Source organism: Canis aureus, chromosome 26 (assembly GCF_053574225.1).
Source record: "Canis aureus isolate CA01 chromosome 26, VMU_Caureus_v.1.0, whole genome shotgun sequence".
Taxonomy (NCBI): Eukaryota; Metazoa; Chordata; class Mammalia; order Carnivora; family Canidae; genus Canis; species Canis aureus.
Genome location: NC_135636.1, coordinates 7877376 through 7896088, shown reverse-complemented (window position 1 = coordinate 7896088; position 18713 = coordinate 7877376). Strand labels below are relative to the sequence as shown.

Genomic DNA, 18713 nt, shown 5'->3' with positions numbered 1-18713 from the left:
TGCCCACTGAGCTAGGACAGCAGTGGAACCCTCCACCAGAGTGTATTCCTTCTATTTCAGAATATCAGCCAAAATACAGCCCCAAATGAGTTGTCAGATATGAGTCTTTTGTTTTTATTGTTTCTTCTTGGTTGGGTTTATATTTTACAGGTGACTGTCCCCAGGACTTAGCTTACATCTGGTGATAACTTTCTGATTTTGTTTTTATTTTTTTAGACTTATTTCATTTTGACCATTGAGTCATTATGCTTCCTATTGATTACACTTATTAATATTTTTCTTGTCAAAGGTTTTGTCAGTTGCTTTATTTATGATGGCATGAGTTCACTAGAAATAAAGCAGGGTGTAAATAACCCCCACATGGGTAGGATCTATGAAACCCATTTAGTTTCAAGTTTCTGCGATTGCCTTAATTTTGAATTCTGCTACCAACAACTTTATCACAACGTAGAAATTCAAACTTTATGTCCCAGCCTGTCACTCCTAGTGAAGCAACCTGCAAATTGGTGTAACCAGGTATTGACTCCTTGGCTTAGAATATGTGGTCAAAAATAAAATTAAATAAATAAAAAAAAAGAATATGTGGTCATGAGAGACGTGTCCATGTTCTCGCATGTGCACAGGTGCATGTGTCCATCCACTTTGCAGTTTTTCCTCTTTATGGGCCCCCAAGAAGATTTCAGTCTTCCTACTTCCCTTATTTGGAAACAACCCCAAAAGCTGATATCCCCAAGAGCTGAGATTTGGTCCCCAGAATCATGAATCTCAAGTTCCCACAAGCCTTTGTCTTTTGCTACTAGTATCTTTCCCTTGGGTGTAGGTAAAAAGCATTCCTTGGTAACTTTGACAATTCATCCCATGCCTGTCTATAACTATAGCAAATCTAGTCCATATCTATCCAAAAGGTCAGTTCAGTGGCCCAGAGTATGGTTTGGGATATTGACAACCTCAGAAATATATATCTAAATGAGTTCCCACCCTCTCTTTATCCTCCCCATTTTATAATTATTGCTCTTATGGGACATTAAGAATAAGATAGAGAAAACAGAGAGCAGTTGAGATCCAATGGTGTTTTAATGGCTTCTAGCATGAGCTAGTATGGACAGTTGGAGCCTAGCTCAAAGGAAACACATCTTGTCAAGGGTTATACAACTCAAAAGCCCTCTTCCCATTCCAAGTTCCACTGTCCCTATGAGGTTTGCCCATCATCATAACAGCCTGTGTCCATGACAAGCAGTGGGACACAGGTAGAATTAGCAGAGGCCTTCATTCCCATGTTGGCCTCCCTCTTTTTGTACTCTCAGTATCATATTCTACAGAACACTACACACAAGCCGTTGAAGGTTCCTAATGAATACTCACTTTCTTTCACATCTTGGCACCAAAGCTATTGTTTTAGTCTTTCTTTATATCCAGCCCCAGTAGGTCTCATTGGATTATAAAATCAAACTGTCTATGAGGAAGAAGACAGACAAGATGGCCTATGGTAAATGCAAGTGAAAAATATTAATGGGTAAATATGATAACTTGCCATATATAAAGGGAGTGGCTCAGCTGCCCCAACTCTGACCAAAGGCCCCCGTGCTCTTCTAGATGGGAAGACAGTGCTTCCTTGTATCCCACCTTCTCATATGTAAATTTGGGAAAGCAATCTATATTAAAAACTGTCATCAGGATTAAATGAGAGAATATGTGTAAAGTCTTCATATGCTGCCCACTACATAATAAAATTTAATAAGTGGTGGTGGTGATGATGAAGGTTAATGAGTGGAAGCCAATTTTAATTACTTTCAATGTTATTGCTTGATGCAAGTCAATTAAGCATTTATTAAGTGCCTCCCTAAAATGTCTGTGGGAGTGCATGGGGAAGGCTGCACTAATTAGGAGAATTGGACTGAACAAGAAGGTGTAGCCCTACAATATTCTCTGTCCTCTGGCAGTGAGGGGCTAATCCTCTGATGCCTTCATCTCCTACCTAAAAATGGGGTTGGCGATATCTTTCCTGACCCACCTCAGAAGTCCCACATGAAGAGACGAGAAAGTGAATTGCATGATTCTTTCTACCCTAATCAAAACAAAGCCAAACTACAAGACACACATCTGCCTTTGGTGATGAAATATATGGAATACTCCGTGATACCATGCTGCGAGCTCTGTGGTAAGCCTGTTTTTCTCACTCAATCTAAGCATTTGACAGTGGGGGCAACCATATCAGACATCTCTTATCCCTGGAAATAGTCTTTTCCAAGTGTTCAAATTCAATTTCCACAAATATTATTGAGGACCTACTATGTGCCAGGCACTGCTAGGCCCTAGAATTGTTGGAGGCAATAAGAATGTTCTATATCTGCATGGCCACTAACCCCTGTGGTTGTTGAGCCTTTAAAATGTGACTAGTGTGACTGAGGAACTGAATTTTTAATTTTGTTCAATATTACTGAATTTTAAACTAAATCTGAGTGACCACATGTGACACGTGACTGCCATGGACAATGCAGGACTAGACTCTGGAGATTAGGCTCTGAACAGAAGGGCTGAAAGTCCTTGCTTTCTTGAAGCCTATTTTCTAGTGAGAAGGGAGTGGAGACAGACAAAAAGACAAAGTAAAATACATAGTGAGTCAGATAGTGGAAAGGGCCCTATAGAAAAAAAAAAGGAAAAAGCCGAAATAGAGTCGGGAAAGGCCCGAATTCTAAAAGGAGTAATATACTTAACTGTTTCCTTGTCCTATAAAGATGAACCTCTCAGATTTTATTTCAGGTACCACCTGAAGCAAACTGCAGGGTCCAGAGGTTTTGAATACTTAGATTTTGAAGACTTCTAGGAATCAGGTGTCTGATTCGGACGGTTGCTTCTATCCTTCTCAACTCTGTACTCAAAATACACCACTTCTCACTTGGCACAATCATCAGAAATAATGTGTAGCTTAATAGAACTTCTCCATTAAAAGGTTTTGGAAATAATATATGAAATTAATGGTTTACAAGAATAGTTTTAGACACTTGAAAACATAGCTAACCTAAAGACCTTCAATGCACCATGAATACATTCATTCCCCGACTAAAAATGAATCCCAAAATTGGTTTTGATTTTTATTTAAAATTCAAATGTCTGATGTCCTTAAATTGAACAAATGATATTTAAAAATATCCATATCAGTCTCCAACATCTGCAGATTGTGATTTGCATTTTGAAATTGGCTGCTTGAAATGAACGACATGAGCACTGCCACTCTTCCCTGCCTCCCTCCAGTTAGTTAATGAAATGCGAGAGGTCAACCCTTTGTCCTTAAATTAGTTCCCATAAAAATCTTTTTGTACTTTGCTGCTTGTTATGATGTCTTGAGGCTGAAGGAAACGTTGCTATTAATTACATCTTTGTTGAATATGGATATCTATTCAGAGTTAGTTGAACAGTTTCAAACAAAATTAGCATCTTGCGACACTCAGGCCAGCTTTGGGTTGGTTATCAAGAATATTTTTCTTTTTTTTCTTTAAAAAAATTTTTTTTAAGCAGCTAAGAGAATGCTCTTTGGCAAGTGTGTATTATCTAATATATTCAGCTTTCAGTTGCTACTTTTTTCCAGATGAAGATGAGCTTAATTGAGGTTGTCCTTTTAAGTTTGTAGAGCCCTTCAACATCTCACACAAAAGCATCTAGAGGCTTTTCATTTGTCTTGAGTATGTTTCAGATGTACAAATATTATTTACTTTAAACTCCAAATCAAAAGGTGCACCGTAACTGTTTTAAATAAAACATTAGTCAAGACTGAAATATATATAAATTCAAAGCAAGGATTTTTTTTTTTGAAAAAAAAAATCATTTATGGGAAGGGAGCTCAGTTAACAAATTTTTGAATACAGAGTATAGGAACTGTTTAGCAATGCACTTCAAGCAAGCACTTAATAAAGGAATTTATTTTCAGTTCTCCAAAGATAAATACTACAAACCCACTCTACAGCTGAGCTATGAAGTTAGCTTCCCATTTTCAAATGCTTTTAAACGTTTGCTTGAATGGGATGGGGTAAAGTTTGGTTTTGAAGAAGTGAGATTGATCAGTGAAATGTACCCAGTGTGCTTGTCCACGGGGCCATTTGGAAGGAATGAAGAAAAACTATTCAGCCCCAGGCTCAGGGCTATACAAACCAGTTTGTATTATGAGGGTTATAAAGGTTGGTAAGTGGGACTCCAGCCCTGGAAGGGATACCCAATCTTGTGAGCATTGGAATCAAGACATTGGAAATTATAATACATCCTAGGGAAGATGGAAGAAACTGTGAAAAATAGACGAAGTTCTCTTTTTGTTCTTAATAGAATAAAAATAAGTAAAGCCCCAAGTACTACACAAACAAAGTAGATTAACTAGTTTAGGAATAAAATTCTCAAACCCTGTGAAGGCTAATTATTCCCTATTGCAGGGAAACAAAGAGTATGAATCTTTCTTCCTCCCATCAATATCTTAAAAAATATGTTGTAGTGATTTTTATTTCTTTCATTTTCCTCCTGCTCCTTTCCAGAATATGGACCCAGAGTGTCCCTTGTTGTGAAGCATGCCCTGGGAAGAGGCGCTAACCTTGCATCGCTTTTAAGTGAAATATACATTTTTCTTTTTAAATGGAAGCTCACAATGACATTGTGTAGAAGGGATCCCAGCACCTCCCACCCCACCCGCCTGGATTATCACCATGTCTCCTTGAGCTGCACCTCTGGAAAAAAATGTGAAGGAGGTAGCCCTCTGGAATGAATAAATTCTGCAGCTGCCTGTAATTATTTATTAAAATAGATTAAAGAAATAGGCTAAAAAGGAATCCGCCACCCATGTTAGAGATAGCATAATAAGAGGACACAGAAGAGAAAATTAATACCAGGGAGGAAAGAATGTTAGATATGTGTGTTCAAGAATACAGCCATCTCCGCATTGTTGGCTCACATGCAGACATACTCTCGGTTTTCATTTGGCCGGGTGGGCTTTGCTAATGAAAACGTGGGTTACTAATACGGATGTGTATGTCTCTAATTAACATTAGAATTGAGTGGTAAACATAACCAGGAGAGAATTCCAGAGATGGATGGGCTGAAAGAGAAGCGAGTGTATTGGGGGGAGGGCGAGGAGGCAGGTTCCAGAGAAGAAATCGGTCAGCCCTTGTTCAGATGGGCTTAATTTTGCCACTTGAGTCAAAATTGGAAACCCGTTTTCTAGCACAATTGCTTCAGTGTTTAGTGGGCACTGTACTTACAGGCTCCTTTTATTGAGGGAGAATTTTATAAACTTAGCACACCATCATCAAACCATCCTGGGGGTCAACTTTCCACTTGTGCCTCTAGCTCTTACGCAAGTACTTTTATAGTGTCTTCTAATATATAGGATTTATCTTCGGTTCTGAGAAGAGCTTTTAAACTTAATCCCTCGCTGGAGTACTAATTTGTTTCTTCATCCTTAAAACAGTACTTGCGATTAACTTTCATCACATGCAGTAGATTTTTTTAAATACAGCCCCTCCAGAAAAGTAGGTTTGTATTCATTTTTTGCTTTCCTGCTGTTGTTTGTGATGGCTGCGGGTGGGTACAGTGAGAGGGGGAGAAATATTGATCACAGATGCTGATTCTATTAATGTATTTCTTCTTTTTTTTTTAGTCCAAAAAAGGTAACTAGCAATTATATTTGGAGACAGCTGCCTTAGAATGTTTCAAATCGTATTTGGCTAAATAAAACAGAACTACCACCCATCTAAAAAAGGGATGATATTTAAGATATGCTTCAATATGCCACAATTTATCCCCCCACCTCCGCTTTTTTCATTCTGGCTTATCCCATGCTATTTGAGTATAATATTATTCCATGATGTTTATGTATGAAAGACAATACACTTGCATATGTTAGAGAGAAGAAAGCTTTTTCTAGGAAAATGAACATTTCCCCTTTTCTTACGATTTCCGTAATGATTTATCAAAGTAGCAAAATGCCTTATTTGGAAGGCTGTGTTATCTCTAAAGACAATCTGCGTTTTACTTCCTTTCATACTTACAAGGCTAAGGTAACAGAGATAATGCAGAGACCAAAAAATGCATTGGAATCCTTTTAACTGTAGGAATACTTATGAATTTTATTGAAGCTCGCATGTAACCACTTTTTAAATCCAATTTAATAAAATGTGTGTTTTTTCTTAATTATTAAATGCTCAGCCCCCAAGATTACGTCCACAGAAAATTTACATTTCCCACACAATATATGCTTTTCCTTGTTAATTTATTAGGGGAAAAGAAACCCACATATGAGCATATCCAGAGAAATGCTTTGAATTTACTCTTCTAAACATAATGCATGGTACACAGAGAGAGCAGTGGTACTGTATTTACACGTGAGCAGAAAGCAGAGACCCCCAGTGTTTCACTTCCGAAAATGAACAGAACTTTACGAAAATGTACAGCTGGAAATGTCATTCCAGTGGATCTCTACACCACAAAGCTATTACTGTTCAGTAGCTTTACCAATATTGTGCTTCTGTTTATCTGCCCATTACCATCTTAACAAAGTAAATCATTCCTGTTCTGCCCAGATCACATTTCTACACCCGCCCTCCGAAAACCAACATTTGTTACCTATAAACTGGGGACGCTCGCTCAGTGATAAGTATAATAGCTTAAATTGAATTTTCCTCCGAATGATTTAGTGAATACTAGAACACATTTTTACTTTGTTGTTTAGACTCAAGAAGGCATAAAATCTCCGCCATCTATTTATCATGTAGTTATTTTAATATAAACATGTGTCCATTTAGATGAAGTGTTTCCATTATTAAAGCTAATTCCGACATGTCTCAGATAGACCATGAGAACGGAGCTCAACTCTTACTGATGGGGCACCGAAATCTGTCTCTGCTCAGCCTGCTGTCAGATATGTCTTCATTAGTTTTTTTGTCATTCACCGATGGCAAATGCTGTATAAATGGAATGACGATCAGGTCCGCCTTGATAACTTGTCTTATCTCATTAGTTTTCACATCAAAGTTAATCAGCAATGTGAATTGTAATTGCTAGAGGAGACAATGCGTAGATCACTGGTCGGGTTTTTTTTTCCCCCCTGTATGGCATCTTGAAACATCAGCAGGCTGGTTGGAGCAGATAGGCTCGGAAGGAAAATGATGTGGAAGGCATAATAAGCAAGCTGCTCGGAATTAATGAGCTAACCCAATAAGAAAAGAATGGCCAATCAATGTGAGTTGGGCAAATATAATTTAGAAATAATTGCTTGATTGGTTGCCTATAGAAGACTGATTTGACCACACACAAGGATTAAGAATTAAGATGTCAAGGCAAAAAAATAATTTGGCAACTGAGGGCATGTAATTTTTTGTTTCCTTCCCTTTATGATTGAAAGAGATGGGTGTTTGATATGCTGTTCACCAGAATGAAAACATTAGACACCCTCTTGTTCTTTTTCTGTTCCCCTCACAATGCAGGCCCATTGAGAATACAATTGTGATACTCCTGGACAGGACACGAAAAAGGTGCAGATTAAGAGAGATCGAGAGCGAGAGCATTCCCATTTATAGCAGCGATGCCCAAAGGCTGACTGTGTTGGTACGAGGTGTTTTCATCTGCAGAGCTGCAACATCGTTTGGAGGCATGACCAAGTGAGAGATGCGGATGTTTGCAAAATATATCGATTGTCTGTCCTAGGCCCAAAGAGTTCTGCTCACATCTCCTATTGCAATTTTTCCTAGAGCTCCTAATGTGATTTTCCCTACAGCTATTCACCAATTAGTAAAGGTCCCTTGCTATAGTCTTCTGTCTAAACTATTGGGGAGGTTCAGCCAGAAGGTAAATTTGCTTTGATCTACATTACACCTAATTGAGTCACCAGCAATGTCTCTATCCCAACATCAAGAAATGTGAAAATGTTAGATTATTTCACTGGGGATTAAACCTAATTTTCGCGTGTTCTGCATTAACCTATTAGGCTGGCTAATCTGCATTGCTAATGTGGCTGAGGCAGCTGTCACAGCTAAAGAAAAACATGATCATGCAATCCTTGAATGAATGATTCCCGGCCTGATTAGTCTTAGTGAAGTTAGCTGAGCCCTGGTGATAAGGAAGGGAAATTCCCAGGTTGCCAATAGCTTTGAAAATTATCAGACTGTAGGCAAAAATACACCTCATGATTCACAGGCTTCGGTCCAAATGCCGAGTTGAGTGACATTATTTAAGACTGACTAAGGCTAACTCGAATTGTCGCTCGCATAAATGTTTGTGTTTATTTTAAGGGACTAATGTAATGGATGCAGATTTAAATGCTAATAGAAGCCAGCCAGACACATAAAACCCCAGGCGTTGTTACTCTGTTGGTCTTTTATTAACACAGATTAAATTGTAATATTTTCTAGATAAATTGGCAAAATCAGGAAGATGCATTGCCCCCCAGAATGCTGGATAGAAACGACTCTTGCAAGACTTCTAGTTTTCTCATGGATGTACAGTGCAGGTTTACACTTTAGCTATTCTCCTTCTTTGCTGGCTTTTTTTTTTTTTTTGAAAGAAAATTAGGAAAAGACATATATATATTTATAAGAATGAAAATGGGTTTCTCCTCATTGGCCAGAACCCCTCTCTCTGCTTGTCTACTTAATTGCAAAGGGTAGGCGTGTATTTTTCTTCATCCCTGCACTTTGTGTGGAGACAGAACTGGCTGCCTCCTCCTGCTTCTTGTCCATTTGATTTCAAAGGCCAGAAAACCACCATGATGGGTAGCCTTCAGTTGTGGGAAGTGTTCAAGGGGCTGTGGTGGCTGCAAATAGAGTTAGGAGTCCATTTAATCCGATTACTGCTTGTACACAATTGGCCTGCCCAACCCACTGTGGACAGAAGCCTTTACTTTGTTTTTATTAGCCAAGAATCAGTTATCAGAAAAGTGGAATTTTGCCCCATCAGATTGCCCAGACAATCAACAGAAAATAAATGAGGAAATAGTCTAATGTGTCAATATTTATCTATTGGCCCTAATTGGACTTGTTGAGCATGTGGGGATGGCAGCTCTAGTTTATCTGTGCACTCTTGATCGCCCCTCCCATTGTGTAGACACTATAGCTGCCACACACAGGGTAATGACATCTCAAAGGCCAAGAGCACTGTCTGGAGAATAAATACATTTTAAAGGTCTAAGAACACTGGTCTGCAAAGCCAGGGAGAACTCAGGAGGAAGTAGACCCCAGCAAATTGCAAGGCATTTGTGACTGAAGTGGGGCATCCTTTCCCACCCAGGTTCCTGGCACATTGTCTTCTGGTTTTCCAGGAAGCTCAGCTGGTTCCAAGCCTGTGGGGACAAGGCCTTCCTCCTGTTCTTGTTGCCTATTGTTGGTTTAAAGGTAACAGTAATCAAAATCATTGTAGCTAACAATATTTGAGCACTCATTACGTACAAGATGAGATTCTAAGCATCTGACATTTGAATTCCCCCATGCCCCAGAGATGACTTCTCCCATGAGGCCCATTTTCCAGATAAGTAGCTAAGGCCCCAAGAATAACTTGCCCAGGGTCACTCAGCCAGTGGTGCTAGAACCAGGCCTTGAACCTAAGTAGTCTGACTCCATATTCCTAATTACCACCAGGCCCCAGGGTCCAGGCCTGACCAGAGAACCAGTGTCTCCTTAAATATTTCACCCCAGGCACTCAGTTTGCCTAAGCACCAACCAGAGTCCCCTTCCCTGGACACCTTCTCTCCTGTCAGTGACTGATCTTTCTCCTCCATCCTGAAAAGCCCGAGTCCATGACCATTGGAGTAGAAATTGGAGTAGAAATGGTGCATAATCAGTTGCTTATGATCCCATTGACCAAGTGTTTCCAATAACACAATCCACTCAGTCCTCACAGCATCTTTTCACGGAAGGAGGAACAGAAATTTCTATTATCCCAGCCTCCTTTTTAGGCCTCTCAGACCACAGTGACACTTGAGTCCTGAGTCAGTGAAATCACTGCCTAGGAGTCAGGCCTCTGCAACTTATCTGAACCACAGACAATGCCTGTGAACTGACTTCCTTTCCCTTGTGCAGCTGAAAAGCAACCTCCCCCGGCCCTCCTCCCCAGTTGTCCGAGATGAGCTGTGGTTCTCAATTCATTCCAAGAAGATTGCAAATGGATCAATCACAGAGTACAACACACACTGGATTGGACCTTAGACAGACACAGAGCCACAATCTCTTCTATAGCCAGCCTATTGCACAAAGTTAATGGGCTTTTTTCTTTCTAGCTGGATCAGATAGCATCCTGGGAAGTCTTTGTATCTCTATATCGCAGGATCGCTATACCGGTGTGGGAATGGTGACAAACCTACTGCTATGAATTCCTGATATTATCTTTCAGCAAATTAGATGTGCCTTCCCTATGAATAGCAGAGTGAAGAAAGCAGAGACAAATTCTTTTAAAAAAAATATTTCTTTGAATTCTATATTACTCACACATAGATTATTTTCTCTTTCTACCGAATCTACTGGGTTCATTCTTTCTTTCATTATGTATTGTGCCATCACCATGCCAAATAAATTTTTGACCTCCTATAAGAGCTTCCCAGAGAGACAATGAGGGTCATTAATATTGGCATCATCTCAGTGCCAGTTGCATGGCTGTGTAATATGAATTTCTTCTTTTATAGTTCTGGAGGTCCAATGTCTGAAATGAGTCTTGTAGGACTGGAGCCACGGGATCAGCTGGCTTTGTTTCTTCTGCAAGTTCCAGGGGAGAATCCATTACTTGCCTCTTTCATATTTTAGAGGCTATGGCATTCATTGACTCATAGATGCCTCACTCCAAGTTCTGCTTCTGTGTGAAACCCCTTCTCTCCCTCTTATAACGATCCTAGTGAATACATTGGGCCCACCAAGCGAATCCAGAATAATCTCCCCATCTCAAGATCCTTAACTTGATGCTATCTGAAAAGTTCCTTTTGCCATCTAAAGTAACATTCACGGGTTCTGAGTGTCAGGACTCAGGCCTCTCTAGGGGGCCATCATCAACCTACCACAATATGCACTAGATCTTGGGAAGAAAGGCTAAGTGCTTGTCGACCACTCATTTATTCATTCCTTTGTCCATCTGCAAATATTGACTTGCAGGCACTAGGGCTGCTGCAAGGATCAGGATGGTGTTCACATTGGCATGTTGGATCTAGGAAATGAGTTTGCCACCCACTAAATAATCACACTGAAAGCCAGTTCATTGCCGTTGGGGTTCCAGCAGGAAAGGAACAGTGAAGAGAAGAGATGATGGGGCAGGTAGAGCTAATCCGGAGCAGGCACTGGTGTCCAGAAAGCCTTCCTTGAGAAAATGACGTTTAAGCCAGGAGCTGAGGGAAGTGTTGGACTTTGCTAGGAAAAAAGTAGGGAAAAGTGAAAAGCTACAAAGCCAAAGTGGCCATCCAAGCCTCAAATAATTGTCAGTCTAGAAGAGAAGTGTTTAATTGTGGTGACAATAGTTTTACTCTACTGTAGTCAAACTTGAGGTCCCTGCTGTGAGTGAGCATCAGTGTTTGTGCTGTTTCCTAAAAGGGTAAGGAATCCCTGGAGGTGAGAAGAATGGGGGGTAAGTCTTGTGTGTGTTTAGCTGTGTGTTTAGCTGCAAAGGAGGCAGAAAGCTTTCCCAGTTTTTCAGTCCTTGTGTCCCAGCCCTCATCTGAAGAGAGGCAGACTTTTGCTGTGTTTATTCCACTCAACTACAGAGTTAATGTTGGTGCAGAGCCAATTGGCCCTTCTTCTTGGAAGGCCGAGGTATACAAGAGTTTCTGACAGATGAACTTTCCTCCCTTCTGATTGGACTTGGTGGTTGCATAACTTCCATGAGCCAAATGTTCTGTCCTGAGCCTCAGGATTGCCCCTCATGAGAAGCCTCTTATTCACTACAAAGGAAGTGGTAAATTCACAGTGAAGAAGCCTGGTAGGCAAAATTCTTTAACCAAGTGATCAGAATTAACACAACCAGTAATTGGACTTGACATAGTGCACCTCTTTATAGGATGCAATGAAAAGTGTACAACAGCTCTTCTGGGGTCTTCCTGCCTGAAATTCTTCCTCTCAATATAATCAAGAGGAAACATCATACAACCTCAAATTGAGAGAGTTTCTACAAAATGGCTGACTTGTATCTTCCAAAACTGTCAATATCACAAAAGACACATCTATTCTTTGTCTCTACAGGTTTGCCTCTTCTGGATATTTAATATAAATGGACAATATATAGTCCTTTGTGACTGGCTTCTCTCACTTGGCACGATGTTTTCAAAGTTTGTAGCGTGTATCAGTACTTCATTTCTTTTTACTTCCAAATAATATTCCCTTGCAAGGATACATCACATTTTGTTTAGGCATTCATTGATGTGCATTTAGATTGTTTCTGGTTTGTAGCTATTCTGAATAATGCCGCCATGAACATTCATGTGCAAGTTTTTGTGTGGACAATTTTCATTTCTCCTAGAGGTATACGCAGGAATGGAATTTCTGAATCATATGCTAACTCTGCTTAAACTTTGAAGAACTGTCATACAGTTTTCCAGAGTGGTTGCACCATCTCACATTCCCACAGTGTATGAGGACTCCAATTTGTCCACGTTCTTGCTAACACTTGCTATTTCAGCCATCCTAGGAATTCTAAACTGGTAACTCACTATAGTTTTAATTCTTTATACTATTCCTTTTTTTAAAGATTTTATTCATTTATTCATGATAGACATAGAGAGAGAGAGAGAGAGAGAGAGAGAGAGAGAGGCAGAGACACAGGCAGAGGGAGAAGCAGGCTCCACGCTGGGAGCCTGACACGGGACTCGATCCCGGGACTCCAGGATCACGCCCTGGGTGGAAGGCAGGCGCTAAACCACTGAGCCACCCAGGGAATCACCTGATTCTTTATACTATTCTTAAAACCTTTCTCTAAGTCCGAAATTATGTCAAAACAGAAAATGGAAAGAAAATGTCCCATACTATAATTAGTCCTAATGAAAGGACATTGGAGAGAAATCCTTTCTTTTTCTTGGGCTGAGTTGATGAATCAGCAAATAGATTCTGAGGATAAGAACAGAGCCAGTGACCTGAGTTCCAGAAATTTGGATACTTTCTGGATTCAATGTTTCTATTCATTCAATCAAAAAAACATTTATTGGGGATCCCTGGGTGGCTCAGTGGTTTAGCGCCTGCCTTCAGCCCAGGATATGATCCTGGAGTCCCAGGATCGAGTCCCACATCGGGCTCCCTGCATGGAGCCTGCTTCTCCCTCTGCCTGTGTCTCTGCGTCTCTCTCTCTCTCTCTGTGTCTCTCATGAATAAATAAATAAAATCTTTTTTTTAAAAAAAAAAAGAATTTATCAAACTCCAGTTAAAATAAGTTAATAAAATGAACTCAAGGAAATGTGTACTGCTATACTTTCCATGTAAAAGTGAACTGCCTTTGAAGCTTCTTCCTGGTGGAGCTTGAAACTAACACATTCAGGAGTGCAAAAGATGCATACCAAGTATGAAAACCTACATTTATCTGTTCCATTAAGAGACCACAGTCAGCATTGCCACTATGATTAGAGCTATCATCTGGTAAAGTTTATGGTAATTTTCTGTCATCTGCCATGATCCATTTGGCTTTTGCAGAGGCCATACAGTGAATTAGATGAGCATATAATGGGGACCACCACCCTTGCATTCTTAAAGTCTCTTTGAGAGTGATGCAATTCTTCGTGGGATGTGTCATGATTCTATCTTGGCCAGGTCAGAGGAGGAATGGTTTCAAAGGCTTCCACTTGGATATTCCTTCCAAATTATTTCTTAATCTTCAAAAAAGAGAGTCAATGTAAGGATTCTTCCAGGTGCTAAGGACCTCCATCCTGACTATGCATATGGGTACTGAAAAAATAACCTTAAGGTGGTTGTGAGGATCCACTGGAAACACTGTGAGATGGACTTGGACCAGAATTTAATTTGTCACCTGATCTGCATAAAGCCCACTCAAATAGAAGGTCACTCTAATAGGATCTAATTCTGCTGTCCCTGTCAGTTCACATCTATATCAAATAGCTCTCTAAAGGCCTGCATATTTCCTTTTCTTTAGTGCACAAGGACTATGGCACATGTCCAATGGTTGGCTAAATTGACTGAAAACCAAATAGGACACAGAAAAAAATCTTAGAACATGGAGGAAACTCAAAAATTCCAGACCCACATAAAAAACATGAACTTCATATCTGGGTTGGATGCCTCCTTGGTAAGGCTCAATATCATCTGTAAAGTAGATTATTAATGCCTACCTTGCAGGGACATTCCAAGTCAATATAGAGAACAGAAGGCATGACACAAAGCAGATTCTCTATAAATAAGTAGACGTTTCTATTAATATTAACAATGGGTTATCTCCTTGCTTTATGCTTCACAGTTCATGTGGCACTCAAATATTCACATGGTACAATCTTAGTCAGTTGAAATTTGAGATATTTATGAGTATGGAATAGTTCCACTTGATACTCTGAGATAAAAGAATAATAAGCACCTGCGTATAATAAAGAAAGTGTTGCTTTGGGGCAACTGGATTTTACCAAGGAGCAAGAATTTAGTCTAAGATGAAATGAAAACAAGGAGACAGAGTTATATACTGCCTTAGTTTGGATTCTGCAAAAGCAGAACCTGAATTAGGGACTTGGGTGCTAATTCGAAGGAGGGAATCAGGAGAGTCTTATAAAAGAAAATCAATTGCTTTAATATTATTGCTGCTGTGGGAACTGAGGCTCTGCTGGGAAATCACAAAGAATGCCCCACTATATTGTTCCTTCAAAAAACAACAACTTGAGAATTTTATCTTTTAACTCTTATCAGCGATTGATTGAAGGTTACTCCTGAACATTGGCTTCAGCTTACTTAGGGACACCTGCTATTGAGCATGGCTCCAACAAACCTACAGAAAAAGCTTTGTGATGGGTCCTTGAAATGGACACAAAAATGGCTTAGGAGATACCTACCAAAGCTGAAATTAGAGCCAAGCTTAGGGCATATCAAACAGGACACAAAAAAGGCTCCTACATACACTCTATGTCTTCATATTCCATTACTACTCATTGGCTAAGCCACTAAGGTGTTTTATTTTTAATTAAGTTCAGTTTACCCATCTGCAGTGGTCCTATAAGAGACCATAATGATGTTGTATTTTTATGTGATTTTCTGGCATTTGCCTTGGAGGATGCCTACCACAGAGCAAGAAATTCCTTGAGAATCTCTTAAACATCATGGCTTTTCCTGATGCACAGTTACTATATGTGGTAGGAAGTAGAGAACATGGGCTAATAGGGCCAACACAAATAGCAAAAGCAAAACGTACTACTTGGATTTGGAAGAGTGTCTAAAGGATTTGGGTTCTACAAACAGCATTTTTGGCAGTGTGGGGCAGCTGTAATCCTGTGTCCATAATTTCACTTTATTTTAAGGAGAGCTGTGCCTATTTTCTTTTAGCTGATAAGAATTCTCCTTGCATCATGAATAAATTCCAAAGCTTATGTGAAAATCCATTTGGCTCTACCTCAGAAATTTCCCAATTTCCCATTTGGGGCCTAAGTACAATGAAAATAGTTTTCTTTTAATTGATTCTGGAGAGAATTATAATCACTCTTTGGTTTGGGCCTCTCAGCTTCAGGAGGCGAAAGAAGTGTGTGTTGATTGGCTCTCTCGCTTCTTGGTGACCCCCACAAAGGTGTACACTATGTCATCTGTCCACCCCATCTATTAGGAGCCTGGGTCTATGGAATGACAATGGGGTACTGGCAGCCAGAAAGGAGATCAAAGTCTACCCGTCAGCCCAGTTTCCCCTTGATAATCAAAGAAATACAAGAGAAATAGAATTTCTCTGAATGAATTTTTTATGTAAAGCCCTTTTGAAAATGCCATTAATAATATGAGCCAAAGTTTCATAAACACTCCTGTAACTTAGAGAATACTCTTTCCTTTCTCAAGATGGAATGTACATCCAGCATCACACAATGAAATACATTCTTCTTCCTCAGCATCATTTCCCTCATGTTTAGAATTTGTAGCCTATTTGTTGAGAAGTGACAGAAGTCCAACTGGAATTGGCTTAAATTCAAAGGGAACCAGATCATGAAAGTCTTGGGTTATTTTAAAGAAACAAGGGCAGTTATCTAGAGCTATGAGAGGAATATATCTGGCCTCAGGAATAACCAGATCCTGGAACACACTTAATCCCCAGGTAGACTCTCTCTCCATCTCTTGGTTGTGTCCTTCTCTGAACATCTGCACCATTCTTCTCTCTATATGGATCTACTTTTGTCTTTCTCATCCATAAGGTAAAACTATACAGCCTTAAATAATTTCTAAACATTACATCAAAAAGCCTAGCCACCAGTACAAAGACATTTCAGCTCAAAAATTCCTAGAGAAAGACTCTAATTGGCTTACTTCACACCAACCAACTGTAGTAAGAGTTCCAGTCACAGAACAACATGGTGGACCCCTATATAAGCATGGTGAGAAGTCTCCAGAAAAAAGGAGATCATAGGTTGCCAAACCATAACTCTGTCTTACCAAAGGACTGGAACCAATGAACACTAACATTTAGTAGCTTTAACAGCTGCATTTTCTCCTTGACTTAAGCTGACACTCAGTTCAAGGAGCCAGTGATTGTGTATTTCCCAAACAGAGGTGGAAATCTTCTCTAGCCAAGGCCTGAGCCTGCCATAGTGGAATGCCCAGTTACTCACGCTGCCAAGTCCCCTTGTTCCCAGGGCTTTTCATTCCATGAACTATTACACATCTAAGCTTAGAAACAGCTCTCTTGGGCACACTGTAATACCCACCTGAATATCTTGCCAGCTGAGGTTGCTTTTGATCCAAATCAGAATTCAGTATCCCCAAGATAGAAACCCTGGGGATCAAGAATATTTAGAATTCCAAGTCAGTATTGCAGAATGATCCTCTTTGTCTTCTGTTTATTGTAAGATCAACACTTCTTTAGCAACTACTGTTACCACTCATTCATGCATTCTGCAAGACTTTATTACATCTCTAGTATGGACAAGGCACCATCTAGATTCAAGTGGTAAAAAAAAAAAAAAGAAAGAAGAAAGAAAGAAAGAAGAAAGAAAGAAAGAAAGAAAGAAAGAAAGAAAGAAAGAAAGAAAGAAAGAAAAGAAAAGGGAAAAAATGAATGCATTGATGGAACTCAGTTATTTGTTTGCATCTCGTCTCAAGTCAGTTTGGGCTGTTATAATAAAAATACCATAGACTGGGTGGCTTAAACAACAAACATGTATTTATTTATTATAGTTCTGGAGGCTTGAAGTCCAAGATCAGTATGCCAGCATGGTCAGGTTTGGTGGCAGCCATCTTCCTGGCTTCTTCTCATGATGGAGACAGAGAAAAAGAGAGATGGAGGAAAGAGGCAACTCTCTTGTGTCTCTTCTTATAAGAGCATTAATCTCATCATGAGAGATCTACCCCTATGACCTCATTATCTCACAAGGGCCCCTTCTCCAAATACCATCACATTGAGGATTCATGTTTTAGCATATAAATTTGGGGGGAATACAACCATTCAATCCATAGCACATCTGTTGGAAAGACAGATGTAAAAACCACTTGTGATACAAAAATAGAATTAAGTGGCACAATAAAGGGAATTATTAACTAGAATTATTATGCTGAGAAAAAGGATAGAGGGCTCAAAGAAGAATTCATAAGGGTGATGATAATTGGAACAATACTATAGAAATGAGCAGTTTCCCAAGGTAACATAGAAGAAGAATGAATTCCAAACAGCACATGAATGAGATTTCCTAAAAATCAGAGACTTCATACTCACAACAACAGCAAACCAGTGGCTGATGAGGAATCCTGCTATAGGGATTCATGCATTTCCCATGTCCAATTTTAATTTTCCAAGAGAGTTTCCTTACTGTAGTACTGTAAGCTAAACTATAAAAAACACACTCCAAAAATATATTAAGGTGAAAATCCAAATAGAGAATTATTTCTGATTCACAAGACAATTGGCTCACACCCCCCACTCCATACCATAATTTAAGGTTTTGGATTCCTTTCATCTGTAGCTCTGCTAGCTCATAAATCTTCATGTGTTTCTATGTAGTTGATGGTAGGAGAGTATAGTGGAAGCATCCTCATCTCTCAACAGCCTTAGCCCATTGATGACACCCAATCACAAGCCTGCATTTGTTTGTCAGGAAAACTGGTAAATGTACCTTCCTAAGCAGCCACTTTTCAACTACATCAAACTCTTAGATGCAGCAAGTATTGATTTTGGTCACCAGCCAGCTACCTCTGCCACGCTTACAATAAATATAAACCATCTATAAAATATATGTACCTTTCAAACTACTGACACAAAAATGAGCCACATTAAGAATTTGAAACAGAGAAGGAATAAAGAGAACCCAAGTTTTTAAGTTCCTGCTTAAAAATATTTCAAAGAGGGTTTTATTTACCTTCAAATATGTATTATTTTAAAGATTTTATTTACTTATTTGAAAGAGACAGAAAGACAGCATGAGCTGGAGGGATGGAGGGAGAAGGCGAGAGAGAGAATCCAAGTAGACTGCAGACTTCACACTGAGTATTGGAGCCTGATGCAGGGCTTGATCTCAAAACCCTGATATCATGACCTGAGCCGAAACCAAGAGTCAGATGCTTAACTGACTGAGCTACCCAGGTGCTCTCAAATATGTGTTATTT

The 18713-nt window shown here is 39.6% G+C and overlaps 1 long non-coding RNA gene across 2 annotated transcripts in view; it reads left to right on the top strand.

Annotated features, from left to right (window-relative positions):
- The first annotated feature begins 1911 nt into the window (after window positions 1–1911).
- Window positions 1912–18713, top strand: part of LOC144297848 (uncharacterized) — a 35687-nt gene continuing 18885 nt past the window's right edge. The window contains exons 1-3 of one of the 2 annotated variants that reach the window (XR_013364712.1): window positions 1912–2158; window positions 7461–7634; window positions 9259–12017. This is a non-coding gene — a long non-coding RNA (uncharacterized LOC144297848). Of the gene's footprint in view, window positions 2159–7460; window positions 7635–9258; window positions 12018–18713 lie in introns of those variants that run through there. The other variant, XR_013364711.1, reaches the window with a different exon arrangement.